This window comes from Pan paniscus, chromosome 2 (genome assembly GCF_029289425.2).
Source record: "Pan paniscus chromosome 2, NHGRI_mPanPan1-v2.0_pri, whole genome shotgun sequence".
Lineage (NCBI taxonomy): Eukaryota > Metazoa > Chordata > Mammalia > Primates > Hominidae > Pan > Pan paniscus.
Window position 1 is genome coordinate 104,904,529 of NC_085926.1, and position 14,295 is coordinate 104,918,823.

Below are 14,295 nucleotides of genomic sequence, written 5' to 3' on the forward strand. Positions count from 1 at the left end.
TTATAGTTAAAGACAATGACTCCCAACTAGAGAAAAGAAAAAAAACTCACATAAAGGAAAGATGTATTATGAACTAACAGTGTTGACTTCAGTTATTTTTATCTTGCTTAAATACATAAAAACATACGACAGAATAAATCCCTCATGTGCCTAATTCTCTCCCAATCATAAAACCAAGCATTTATAGCAAATACTAAAAAATTTAAGAAAATAAAAATTCAGAGTAACAGCATTCAATTAATGTGATGGATGATATTTTGCTAAACTAAATTAAAACTCTCAATATAAACACGGTACTGAATGCTACAGTGTAAGTTGGTGGAGGTTCAGCAAACTAATGGTGATGTGATGGCAGGACCACCTCACCACTTTTCTCTATTTAAGTGATCTTTTCCTTTGTGATAGCATCTGGCCTTTCCCTTGGTGCACATGTTGCATTTGCATTTTAAATCAGCCTCTGTTTTCCTCTTCTCAATCCACTATAAATGGTACATTACTTTCCCTCAATGCTCTTTCTTACTCTCAGATCCCAATATATTATATTCCTTAATAAATTGAAGTCTTAATCTATGAAAACATTTTCAATAGAAATTTATACCTATACATTTGTCTGGTAATGTTAAAAAGTCCAACATGAAAATTGTGTTAGAAAAGAAATGATTTTATCTTTTTGATATTAGGATCAAATGGTAGATATGCTTATAATAAAAATTCAAATATAAATATAGTAACAGATAGTAATCATTTTAATATTAGAAAATGTCAAGGTAATTGCTAATGCTAAGACATGTTTGCCAGTATATTAAAAGCTAAATGCTGTCAATTGTGTCAATTGCTTATTTCAAATAGAATAAAAAAACTAACACTAAATTAATGACTATATAGGATGTGTGGATCATCTAACATTTCCTGACAACACATATGTGAAATCTGATTTGAAAAACGCTAGATTAAACCAAATACCTTTTGGGGAAACAATGTAGTCCATGTATTACCTGGGGATGTGCCAACAGTTTGAAAAAATACTACTTATAGTTTGTATTTAGTATAATATATCAGCTCCAAACAGGTTCTAAGTGTAATTTCAAACTCTTATTCTAATTCAAGAACTCTAAGTCTGAAAAGAACTTTCCCACATATGCAGAGTGACTATGTTGGAGCTTAGTACAATACATTTAAACTTATTCTGCAAGGGAGTTAAACACTGTCTTTGACGTTTTGTTGATACATGATCTCACAAAGGAAATTTTAAAACCAGTATAAGCTTAATATAATAGAACAAATATGTGTGAAGTATACAAAATTAGAGTTTTAGAAGAGTTATGTATACATTTTGTCTCCACCATTTACTTGCTATGCAATCTTAGGCCAACACGAAGGTAATGATAATTAAATGAGTAAAGTAATATGCAGTATAAGGGATACTTTTTATATTCAGTTGTAAAACAATTTTAATTATTTCTTTTGATGATACACAATGGTGATATGATAATGTTATTTATAAGTTTTCAGTTTAGGAAACTACAGCATGTGTTTTTCAGGAATGACATATCATCCATAGAGGACAAAAGAAGCCTTCTTCTGTCTTTACTGATTTCTATTTGGTTCCTTATCATATAGAATAATAGCATTTTGTACATTCTTAAAAAGAAAGATTAGTTTGCATTCACAATATTTACCTCCAGACTCAGTAAGCATTTGTTGAAAATCTATGATTTATTCATTGTGATTAGTAATAACAACTACATAAAGAGGTTGAAAATACCGAGTTATCATGGACCTTGCAGTTTAATAGGAAGACGTACATAAATGTCCATCTAACCAGGCAGCATCTGATAGACATAATAAAATAGATAAAATATTCTATAGAAGAAAAGAAAAGGGAGATAATTTCCAACTTTGGAATTCTTGGTAGCATCCATGCAAGATGTCTGTACCAAGCATTTAGTCTCTATCTTGACAAAAGTTACTTTCAATTTGTGGGGATGTAAACACATTGTAAAATGTATTTCATTTGGAAGAAATCAGAAGCCCAAGAAATTGAAAGGAGTGATTTTATGTTTAGAGAACAATAAATCATTTCATATGGCATGATTTTTGTCTTCAAAAGTGTTTTGTGAAAGATAATGGTTGAAAATAGTCTAGGGCCAAATCAAGTAAGAATTTGAATATTAATCTAAGAAAGTTATATTATATGTAATATATAATATATAATACATTAGACTGTAGATTTTTAAAGAGGGGAAAGCCATGATCAAACATAGGGGTGGGACATACACAAAGATGAGAAAGACCAACAAGAAACATTGCAGGGTCTGAGTTTCTGCTCGTCTGAGAATGATAGAAAAAAAATAATAGAAAAAAACAGAATAAGTAGCAAGAATCTGTAGAATTTCCTGATTAATGGAATACAGGGTACAGAAAGGAAAATTTATTATGTAATTTTGAAGTCTGAACCTTAGGAAATGGTGGTAGTGTTACAAAGAGAGCAAAAAAAAAAAAAAAAAAGATAATGGCAATGGAAAACCGAAATTAGAAATTAGGGGAAATGATGAGCAAATGAGCACTGAGAGGCAGAAATAAAATTTGGTATTTATGAGATCATTGAGAAAATTTACAAGAACTGAGGTGAGAGCAGGAATTCAGAACGTAAAGAGTTTAAGAATGAAAGGAGACTATCATTTTCAGCTTAACTCATATTAGACAACATCAAAAACCTTCCCCATACAAAAATGTAAATATGGTGAATACATTTTAACAATCTTTTCCAATGTACATTTGTCCCTGCCAGAAAATAAGGGAAACTTTAAAGCCAAAAATGAAAAAGATGTTGAAAACCACTGTAAAAAATGGGCATTTACTTGTAGCAAACTTAGGTCATTTATTATTCTGTGCTACTTGCTTTCTAATCATTACAAAGAGGACAAGACATTTTGCCTTGAATCCACAAAGTTAACATTCCTAATTCAGACGTAGCATAAAACACAAAAGGCTACATGCTCAGTAGTTAGGTTGATTAAAATAAAGGAAAATAATAAGGAAATATATTTGGATTGGTCCACACTCTGATTGTGTAGTGTCTTAGTCATTCGGGCTTCTATAACACAATACCATAGACTGGATGGCTTATATATTGATTTATTTGTCTATTTTTCCACCAATACCACTCTTTCTTGATTACTGTAGCTTGATAATAAGTCTTGAAGTAAGGTTGTGTCAGCCTTCCAACTTTCTCCTTCTCCTTCAACACTGTGTTGGCTATTTTGGGTCTTTTACCTTTCTATATAAATTTTAAAACCAGTTTTTCAATCCACACAATAATTTGCTGGGATTTTTACGGGGACTGTGCTGAATCTATAAGTCAAGCTGGGAAGAACTGACATCTTGACAATATAGAGTCATGAAAATGGAATGAAAGGCAAGGACATACAACATTATCAATATTCTCACAGAAAAGGGTAGTGGTCCAATCTACCATAGATAAAATCTCCTGTGGAAGTGAAATAGATGCACTACTCTATAACAAATTTTATGTGGTAAGAAAAACCTAGATAATAAAACCCAGCATGGATACCAACACAAGGTTAAAGTGTAGTGCAATGTCTTACATGAAGACAAATGCAGGCATTCTAAATAAAATACTATCAAGTCAAATTCATGCAGCACAGAAATGCAAGATGGTTCATATCTAAGAACATAAATGTCTCTCCAATTATTTAGTTCTTCTTTTATTTTGTTCATCAGAGTGTTGTAACTGTCCTCATTTAGATCTTGTACATACTTTGTTAAATTTATACCTAAAAATTTCATTTTGGGGCTGCTAATGTAAGTGGTATTGTGTTTTAATTTCAAATTCCAGTTGTTCATTTCTTATATACAGGAAATCAACTGAGTTTTATATATTAATCTCATGTCTTGTAACTTTAGTATAATTGCTTATTAGGCCTAGGAGTTTTTCTCCTTCCCAATCAGTATATCTTTTATTTTGGTTTCCTTTCATATTGTATTAGCGAGCATTTTCAGTATGCTGTTGAAAAATACTGCTTAAACGGGACATTCTTGCCTTGTTCTTGGTTTTAGTGGGGAAATTTCTAGTTTCTTACTGTTGAGTATGATGTTAGTTCTAATATGCAGATATTCATTATCAAGTTAAGGAAGTTCCCTTCTATTCCTAGTTTACTGAGAGTTTTTAATCATTAACGGGTATTGGATTTTGTCAAATGTTTCTTCTGCATCAATTGATACAATCGTGTGATTTTTTTTTCTCCTTTGGCCTTTTGATATGATGGATTATATGACTTGATATTTCTAAAGAAATGGAAGAAACTGGAAAGCAAGTGAATGTGTGAAAGAAGCCAATCTGAAAAGTCTATATACTGTATTCTAAATATATGATATTCTGGAAAAGGAAAAACTATGGAGACATTTAAAAAGATCAGTAGGTTGACAGGAGTTACAGAGGAAGCAGGGTTGAATAGGTGGAGAACAGAAAAATTTTTTAATGCAATGAAATTGCTCTCTATGATATTATAATGGTGGATACATGTCATTGTTCATTTGTGCAAACATACATAATGTACAACATCAAGAGTCAATATTAACTATGGACTTTGGGTGATAATGATGTGTCAATGTAGGTTCAATGGCTGTATCAAATGTACCACTTTGGTGGGGGACTTTGTTAATGGTGGAGGGAGGCTATTCATGCATGTATAGGGGAAAGGGGTAAATGATAAAGCTTTCCTCCTTCTTTTCAATTTTTCTGTGAACTGAAAACTGTTCTAAAACGATAAAGTTTAAAAAAAGAATAATCACAAAGAAAGAAAAAGAAAAATAATAAATATGAGTAGATAATGAAATTAAATAAATAATATGAAATAAAGAGTTGGCTTTTTGAAAAGACTAATAAAGGCTGGGCGTGGTGGCTCAAGCCTGTAATCCCAGCACTTTGGGAGGCTGAGGTGGGCAGATCACCTGAGGTCAGCAGTTTGAGACCAGCCCGGCCAACATGGTAAAACCCTGTCTCTACTAAAAATACAAAAATTAGCCAAGTGTGATGGCATGTGCCTGTAGTCTCAGCTACTCGGGAGGCTGAGGCAGGGGAATCACTTCAACCTGGGAGGTGAAGGTTGCAGTGAGCCGAGATTGTACCATTGCACTCCAGCTTGGGCGACAGAGAGAGACTCCATCTCAAAAAAAAAAAAAAAAAAAAAAAAAAAAACTAATAAAATAAACAAAGCAAAGCATAGCAAGATTAATAAAGAACAAACCAAAGGAAGAAATAATCATTTGAAATTTTAAACTAGGGAGAATATGTAAAGGCAGCAGAAATTTAAAAATGAGTAGAATTTTATATCAACTTTAGGACAAAGATATAAACAAAATGGAGAGTTTTCTAGACAACTATAACTTAATTTATTTAAAGTGGTTCAGAAATAAATTTTTAAGACCCACATAGACCTACAATTATTAAACTAATTAATATCTTTTTTTAAATCTCATTTAAAAGAGAAAAATAATTTTGTAGGTGATTTCTATCAGACATTAAAGAAAAATGTAATTTTAATTTTTAATGATGTGTCAGTTCATTTATGCTATAGTTGCAAAAAATCTCACATGTGTCAGTGATCTGCAACAACAAAGATTTATTTCTCATATAAATTGTGTATCCAATCCCAACGCTAATGCATGCGGAATACTCTCAGGGACAGAGAGAGTGTAAGTCAAATAATAACAGGTAAAGACACGTAATCAATATACTCACAAGGAAAAGTGGTAGTCCAATCTACCAGATGAACTCTTCCATGGAAGAGAAATAGATGGACTACTCTATAACATATTTTATGCGGTGAGAAAAACCTAGAAAGAAAATACCAACATGAACACGGACGCAAGGTTAAGTTGTAGTGCAATATCCTTCAAGAAGACACATGCAGACATTCTAAATAAAATATTAACAAGTCAAATGCATGCAGTACAGAAATTCAGAATGGTTTATCATGACAAAATATATTAATATAATCAACAAAACTAATAGATAAAAAGAAAAAAGTGTATCTCAGTAACAGAAAAAGACTTTCTTAAAATTCACTGCTCATTTATGATTAAAAACTCTAGGAATCTAGGAATAGAAAGTTCTTGAACCAGATATACCAAAAGAATAAAGAAACATTACACTTAATAATGAAATATTAGGTATAATGTCTTTAAAATCAGAAACAAAACAAAGGTACTTATCAGTCTTTTTTTAAATTGTTTTATGGATCTAGCCAGCAAGCACAGCACGAAATAAATAATAGGAAATTTCTAAAGCAAGAAACAAATCTGGCATTATTTGCCAGAATATGATGCTCTACATAACAAAATCAAGAGACTTAACAATTATTATAACTAATAATTTTAGCAAGATTGCTTTATAACAGACCAACAAACAAAATTAGTTTAATGTCAATATTTCAGCAACAAACTGGTCCATAAAATAAATTTTTAAAGTATTTAATTTAGAATAACTTCCAAAAGTAAAAATTATCTTGAAATAAATTTTAAAAAATGGGTGTCATAATGATGCACAGCATTTAAAATATTTTATTGAAAGAAATTAAAGATGTAAATAAGTAGAGATAATTTCAAAGACATGGAAATTCAATATTGTGAAGATGGCAGTTTCCTCAAAATTAATCTATGCATTCAACATAACTCAGACGATGTTTCACCAATGTTTTGTTTTGTTTTGTTTTCATTTTTTATAGTGTAGCAAGCTCATTATAAAATTAGCATGGAAAACAAATTACTAAGAGTCATAATGACAGTTTTAGAGAACATGGTAAATTACATGGGTATTGAGTAAGCATGTAACAGTACCTGCCACATGTGTTTGCCAGATTAGATGAAGGATTTCTACAAATCAATAAAGAAAAATAAAAATTAATCTAGTATAAAATGTCAAAATATATGAACAGGCAGTAGATAAAAAAGGTAAATAAACTGGTAAATATTAAATGTGAATAGATGCTCAATCTCAGTAGCAAAGAGGGAAGTGCAAATGAAAACTAACTTTAGATATTACTTCAAATCTCTGAAAATAGTGTTTTGATAAGAATAATAAATAAGATTTTTTTTATTCCACTGGGGAAGGCAACTACTAAGAGCAATTAGCAATATCTAGCAAATCTGATGAGTTTATTACACGTGCTACTCAGAAAGCACGTTTATAGGTATATACAGCAAAGAAATGATCATACACTTTCATAAGGAGACATTTTTAAAATAGCAACAATAGAAAAATATATTAACAACTTAAATGTTTATCAAAAGAACAGGTAAATAAAATTTGACATTATCATATATCAAATGTTAAATGACAGTGAAAATGAATTCTTAGCAACTGAAAATTCATTATGGATAAATCACAAATATGTTAGGCAAAGACCTATATACTCAGTGATTTCATTTATATAGAAATGGAAACATTCAAAATGAGTCTATATACTACATAGGAATACATACACATTTAGCAAAAATGTAAAGAAATAAATGAGATTGATACATATTAAAATTGTATTAATAGTTTCTTTCATGCGCATCCCTGTGAAGAGACCACCAAACAGGCTTTGTGTGAGCAATAAAGCTTTTAATCACCTGGGTGCAGGCAGGCTGAGTCCGAAAAGAGTCAGCGAAGGGAGATAGGGGTGGGGCTGTTTTATAGGATTTGGGTAGGTAAAGGAAAAAGGGGGGTTGTTCTCTGGCGGGCAGGAGTGGGGGTCACAAGGTGCTCAGTAGGGGAGCTTTTGAGCCAGGATGAGCCAGGAGAAGGAATTTCACAAGACAATGTCATCAGTTAAGGCAGGAACCAGCCATCTGGATGTGTAAGTGCAGGTCACAGGGGATATGATGGCTTAGCTTGGGCTCAGAGGCCTGACATTCCTGTCTTCTTATATTAATAAGAAAAGTAAAACGAAATAGTGGTAAAGTGTTGGGATGGTGAAAATTTTTGGGGGGTGGTATGGAGAGATAATGGGCAATGTTTCTCAGGGCTGCTTCGAGTGGGATTAGGGGCGGCGTGGGAACCTAGAGTGGGAGAGATTAAGCTGAAGGAAGATTTTGTGGTAAGGGGTGATATTGTGGGGTTGTTAGAAGAAATATTTGTCATTTAGAATTATTGGTGATGGCCTGGATACGGTTTTGTATGAATTGAAAAACGGAATAAGAGACGGAGAAAAACAGGTATTAAAGGTCTAAGAATTGGGAGGACCTAGGACATTTAGAGAGTGCCTAAGGAGGTTCAGCATAGCTTTGCCAGCAAAGATTATTTATTTACTTTAAGAGTTAAGAGTGGCGGTTTGGGGATAGCACCAGGAGATATCAGCTGTGATCGCTTGGAGAAACAGTGTAAACAAGAGCAGGACATGTATGAGTAGTTGAGAACGGTGAATAGGAGTATGACTAGACAGAAGATAGTAGGGATGACAAGTTTTTTGGGGCAGAGTCCAAGTTGGTCTGGTGTCTGGAATGAGACCGGGGCCTAATAAAAAGGAGCGTCTATACAGGAGCTCAAATGGGCTGTACCTTGTAGCATTCTGAGGACAGGCCTGAATTCTGAGAAGGGAAAGTGGTAAAAGTATTGTCCTGTCCTTTTTAAGTTGGTGGCTGAGCTTGGTGAGGTATGTTTTTAAAAGACCATTAGTCTGTTCTACCTTTCCTGAAGACTGAGGACTGTAAGGGATATAAAGGTTTCATTGAATACTAAGAGCCTGAAAAAATTCTTGGCTGATTTGACTAATAAAGCCCGGTCTGCTATCGGACTGTATAGAGGTGGGAAGGCCAAACCAAGGAATTATGTCTGACAGAGGGAAGAAATGGCCGTGGTGGCCTTCTTAGACCCTGTGGGAAAGGCCTCTACCTATCCAATGAAAGTGTCTACCTAGACCAAGAGGTATTTTAGTTTCCTGACTCAGGGCATGTTGAGTAAAGCTAATTTGCCAGTCCTGGGCAGGGGCAAATCCCTGAGCTTGATGTGTAGGGAAGGGAGGGGGCCAAATAATCCCTGAGAAGTAGTAGAATAGCAGATGGAACACTGAGAAGTTATTTCTTTGAGGATAGATTTCCACGATGGAAAGGAAATGAGAGGTTCTAAGAGGCAGGCTAGTGGCTTGTACTATAGCATAGCCTGCCTTTGCTGGTGTGTGCCGATTAGGCCTGGTGGAACTGCCATCAATAAACTGTGATCAGGGTGAGGAACAGGGAAGAAGGAAATGTGGGGAAATTGGGTGAACGTCAGGTGGCTCAGAGAGATGCAGTCATGAGGTTCAGGTGCGGTATCAGGAATAATGTGGGAGGCCGGATTGAAGTCCGGGCCAGGAACAATGGTAATTGTGGGAGACTCAACAAAGAGTGAGTATAGCTGAAGGAGCTGGGGAGAAGAAAATATATGCATCAGGTGGGAGGAAGAAAATAGATTTTGGAAGTTATGAGAACTGAAGAGAGTGAGTTGAGCATACTTTGTGATTTTTAGGGCCTCTAAAATTATTAAAGCAGTGGCAGCCACTGCACACAGACATGAGGGCTAGGCTAAAACAGTAAGGTCAAGTTGTTTGGACAGAAAGGCTACAGGGTGCAGTCCTGGCTCTTGTGTAAGAATTCTGACCGCACTAACCATGCCTAGGAAGGAAAGGAGTTGTTGTTTTGTAGAAGGGGTTGGGGTTTGGGAGATTAGCCGGACACAATCAGCAGGGAGAGCACATGTGTTTTTATGAGAATTACGCCAAGATAGGTAACAGATGAGGAAGAAATTTGGTCTTGACTGAAGTAATGGGGGCTGTCTGTGAAGACCTGCGGCAGTACAGCCCAGGTAACTTGCTGAGCCTGATGGGTGTCAGGGTCAGTCCAAGTGAAAGCGAAGAGAGGCTGGGATGAAGGGTGCAAAGGAATAGTAAGGAAAGCATGTTTGAGATCTAGAACAGAATAATGGGTTGTGGAGGGAGGTATTGAGGATAGGAAAGTATATGGGTTTGGCACCACAGGGTGGATAGGCAAAACAATTTGGTTGATAAGGCATAGATCCTGAACTAACTTGTAAGGCTTGTCTGGTTTTAGGACAGGTAAAATGGGGGAATTTTAAGGAGAGTTTATAGGCTTTAAAAGGCCATGCTGTAGCAGGCGAGTGATAACAGGCTTTAACCCTTTCAAAGCATGCTGTGGGATGGGATATTGGCATTCAGCCAGGTAAGGGTGATTAGGTTTTAATGAGATGGTAAGGGGTGCATGATCGGTCACCAAGGAGGGAGTAGAGGTATCTTATACTTGTGGGTTAAGGTGGGGGGATACAAGAGGAGGATGCAAAGGAGGTTTTGGATTGGGAAGAAGGGTGGCAATGAGATGTAGCTGTAGTCCAGGAATAGTCAGGGAAGCAGATAATTTAGTTGAAGTGACTCAGCCTAATAAGGGAACTGGGCAGGTGGGGATAACTAAAAAGGAGTGCTTAAAAGAGTATTGTCTAAGTTGGCACCAGAGTTGGGGAGTTTTAAGAGGTTTAGAAGCCTGGCCGTCAATACCCACAACAGTTATGGAGGCAAGGGAAACAGGCCCTTGAAAAGAAGGTAATGTGGAGTGGGTAGCCTCCATATTGATTAAGAAGGGGACGGACTTACCTTCCACTGTGAGAGTTACCTGAAGCTCGGCATCTGTGATGGTCTAGGGGGCTTCCGAGGCAATCAGGCAGCATCAGTCTTCAGCCACTAAGCCGAGAAGATCTGGGAAGGAGTCAGTCAGAGAGCCTTGGGCCAGAGTTCCAGGGCCTCTGGGAGTGGCTGCCAGGTGAGTTGAACAGTCCGATTTCCAGTGGGGTCCCACACAGATGGGACATGGCTTAGGAGGAATCCTGGGCTGCACGCATTCCTTGGCTCGATGGCCAGATTTTTGGCACTTGTAGCAAGCTCCTGGGGGAGGAGGTTCTGGAGGAATGCCTGGCCGCTGCAGTTCAGGCATTTAGAAGTTCTTGTGTGCTGGAGATGTGGCTGGAATTTGTCTCACAGTGGAGGCAAGGAATTGCAACTTTTTTCTATTATTGTACACCTTGAAGGCAAGGTTAATTAAGTCCTGTTGTGGAGTTTGAGGGCTGGAATTTAATTTTTGGAGTTTTATTTAATGTCGGTAGCAGATTGGGTAATAAAATGTATATTGAGAATAAGACAGCCTTTTGACCTCTTGGGGTCTAGGGCTATAAAGCATCTCAGGGTTGCTGCCAAACGAGACATGAACTGGGCTGGGTTTTTATATTTGATGAAAAAGAGCCTAAATGCTATCTGATTTGGGGTAAAGAAAAAGGAGCATTAACCTTGACTATGCCTTTAGCTCCAGCCACCTTTTTAAGAGGAAATTGCTGGGCAGGTTGGGGAGGGCTAGCCGCGGAATGAAACCATAAGCCGGACCGGGTGTGAGAAGGGGAGGTGATAAAAGGATTATAGGGTGGAGGAGCAGAGGCTGAGGAAGAACTGGGACTTGGCTCGGCCTGGCAAGGAGGGGAGAGGTCAGATAGGTCTGTAGAAAAGGAAGATTAGAAAGACTCAGGGAAGCTTGGGGTTGGGACTGAGGGGACAGGAGGGAGGGAAAGAAGGAAGATTTGGGACGAGTTGCATTGGGAACAGAGACTAGGAAGGGCCTAATGTGTAAAAGAATGCCTGGACGTCAGGCACCTCAGACCATTTGCCCATTTTATGACAAGAATTATTTAGATCTTGTGGGATGGAAAAATTGAAAGTGCCGCTTTCTGGCTATTTGGAACTACTGTTGAGTTTGTATTGGGGTCAAGCGGCATTTCAGAAGAAAATAAGACACTTCTTAGATTTTAGGTCAGGTGAGAGTTGAAGAGGTTTTAAGTTCTTAAGAACACAGGCTAAGGGAGAAGAAGGAGGAATGGAAGGTGGAATGTTGCCTATAGTGAAGGACGCAAGTTTAAAGAGAAGGGTAGAGACACGGAGGGAAGGGGTTCGGGGGTTCTTACCCTCCAAAAAAGTGAGAAAGGGGTTGGGGCACAGAGATAAGAGATCGGGGCATGGAAATAAGGGATTGGGGCACAGAGATAAGAGGTTGGGGCATGGAAATAAGGGATTGAGGGTTCTTGCCCCCTGGAAAAGTGGGACTTGCCACTAAGGGTGAAGGAGAAGGGGTTGAGGGGTTCTTGCCCCTCCCTCAGAAAAGCAGAGAAGAGGTAGAGACACAGAGAGAAGGGGTTGGGGTACTTGCCCTTCCTCCAGAAAAGCGGGACTTGCGGCTAAGGATGAAGGACCAAGGCAGGTGTCCTTGCATGGTCTGACACCTCTGAAATGTGGGTGAATAATCAGAGAGGCATCCTTGCAATGATTAAACACCAAGGGAGGGCTGCCTTCCCAGTCCGTGACCAGCGCCAGAGTTTTGGGTCCACAGATAAAACGTGTCTCCTTTGTCTCTACTAGAAAATGAAAGGAATTGAAATTAAGAGAAGGGAGAGATTGAAGTGTGGTGCCAAGATTGAAAGGAGAAAGAGGTTGAGGGATAGTGATGGAGGTTGGAGAAGAGAGTAAAAAAGAGGCTGCTTACCGGATTTGAAATTGGTGAGATGTTTCTTGGGCTGGTTGGTCTGAGGACCTTAGGTCATAGGTGGATCTTTCTCATGGAGCAAAGAGCAGGAGGACAGGGGATTGATCTCCTAAGGGAGGTCCCCTGATCCAAGTCACGGCACCAAATTTCATGCGCGTCCCTGTGAAGAGACCACCAAACAGGCTTTGTGTGAGCAATAAAGCTTTTAATCACCTGGGTGCAAGCGGGCTGAGTCCAAAAAGAGAATCAGCAAAGTGAGATAGGGGTGGGGCTGTTTTACAGGATTTGGGTAGGTAAAGGAAAAAGGGGGGTTGTTCTCTGGCAGGCAGGAGTAGGGGTCAAAAGGTGCTCAGTAGGGGAGCTTTTGAGCCAGGATGAGCCAGGAGAAGGAATTTCACAAGATAATGTCATCAGTTAAGGCAGGAACAGGCAATTTTCACTTCTTTCGTGGTGGAATGTCATCAGTTAAAGCAGGAACTGGCCATCTGGATGTGTATGTGCAGGTCACAGGGGATATGATGGCTTAGCTTGGGCTCAGAGGCCTGACAGTTTCCTCTACAGGAAAAATTTGATTATTTTACTTCTTAAATAGTGGGAATATGCATATTCTATATATCTGTCTATCCTTTATGTAATTCTGCATGTCTGCAATGTTTCATAATGATTTAAATAATAAATGGAAATTTGGTAAGTATCTTTACATGAAGTTCTAAGTGAAAAAGAAAGTGAGAACAAAATTTGTGGAGCAGTGAAAACAATGGATTACTTGACCTCAAAACCAGTTTCACTCTCACCTCTGCCTCTGCCTCTGACTCTGACTAGCCTGTTTTGAAAACTTGATAACATTTTTCACCTCTTCAGGCATGTTTGAAAGGAGAGCAAGATCCAAGTATAGGCAAAGACTTTAACTTTTGATATAAGAAAATATTCTTCTAAGTTAGGAAAAAAACGACATAATTTTGATGAATATAGTTTGAACTTCCCAGCCTAATATTTTAACTTTCTGACTAGAAAACACAATGAGACTATGCCATAAATAAATGGTTGTGTTTAAGTGTTATTTTCATTATGCTACAGTGAACTTCATGTGTGATTATTCTTTCTCATTTTTTAGGCCTGCACTATGTACTGCTAAGTCAATTTGTGGATTTAAGTAGCAGGTCAATTCTATCAAATGCTGCTGGGTCACTGAGTAAATTGAGGACAATGACAACAGGAAAGCTACCTCTGACCTTGACAAAGCAATTTCAATGGAGTAGGTAGGTGAATTAGGAAGCAAAGCTAAAGAAGCATTGAAAAGTAAAAGGAAAGTGAATGAAAAGAGATGATACATGGAAGCAGTTTAGGGATGAAGAAGAAGAAAATATAAGCTGGTAGCTGGAGAGCAATGAGGGATTCAGGGACGTTTTCTTGTTTTGTATTTAATGGAAATAGAAGAGGATGCTTTTATGCTGATTCAGTAGAAAGAGAAAAGTTGATGATGTGGATGTTCCACAACTGCTTCAGATTCAACACTTCCAGTATTCAATTACTCATCATCCCACTTCTCTCCCCTCCCTTCAATCTGTCTATCCTGATTTCATCCCCAAATCAATGTATAGATCCTCCACCTACAGTCTCCTAAGCCAAAAGTCACCACAGAGTGCCTCTTCTCTAGCATTTTCCATTTGTAGTCCATCACTAAGTGCTACAAAATTTACCTTCTAAATTAAAAACAGTCTT

The 14,295-nt window shown here is 37.4% G+C and overlaps 1 protein-coding gene across 11 annotated transcripts in view; it reads right to left on the bottom strand.

Annotated features, from left to right (window-relative positions):
• The window catches only part of LOC129397422 (ATP synthase subunit a-like), a 903,826-nt gene that overhangs the window by 583,949 nt on the left and 305,582 nt on the right, over positions 1–14,295 (bottom strand). For all 11 annotated transcript variants that reach the window (XR_010111618.1, XR_010111616.1, XR_008624792.1 and 8 more), the window contains 3 exons: positions 12,574–12,733; positions 6,862–6,897; positions 5,765–5,859 (listed from right to left, as the gene is read on the bottom strand). The gene's annotated coding sequence lies outside the window, so the exon portion shown is untranslated. The remainder of the gene's footprint in view (positions 1–5,764; positions 5,860–6,861; positions 6,898–12,573; positions 12,734–14,295) is intronic.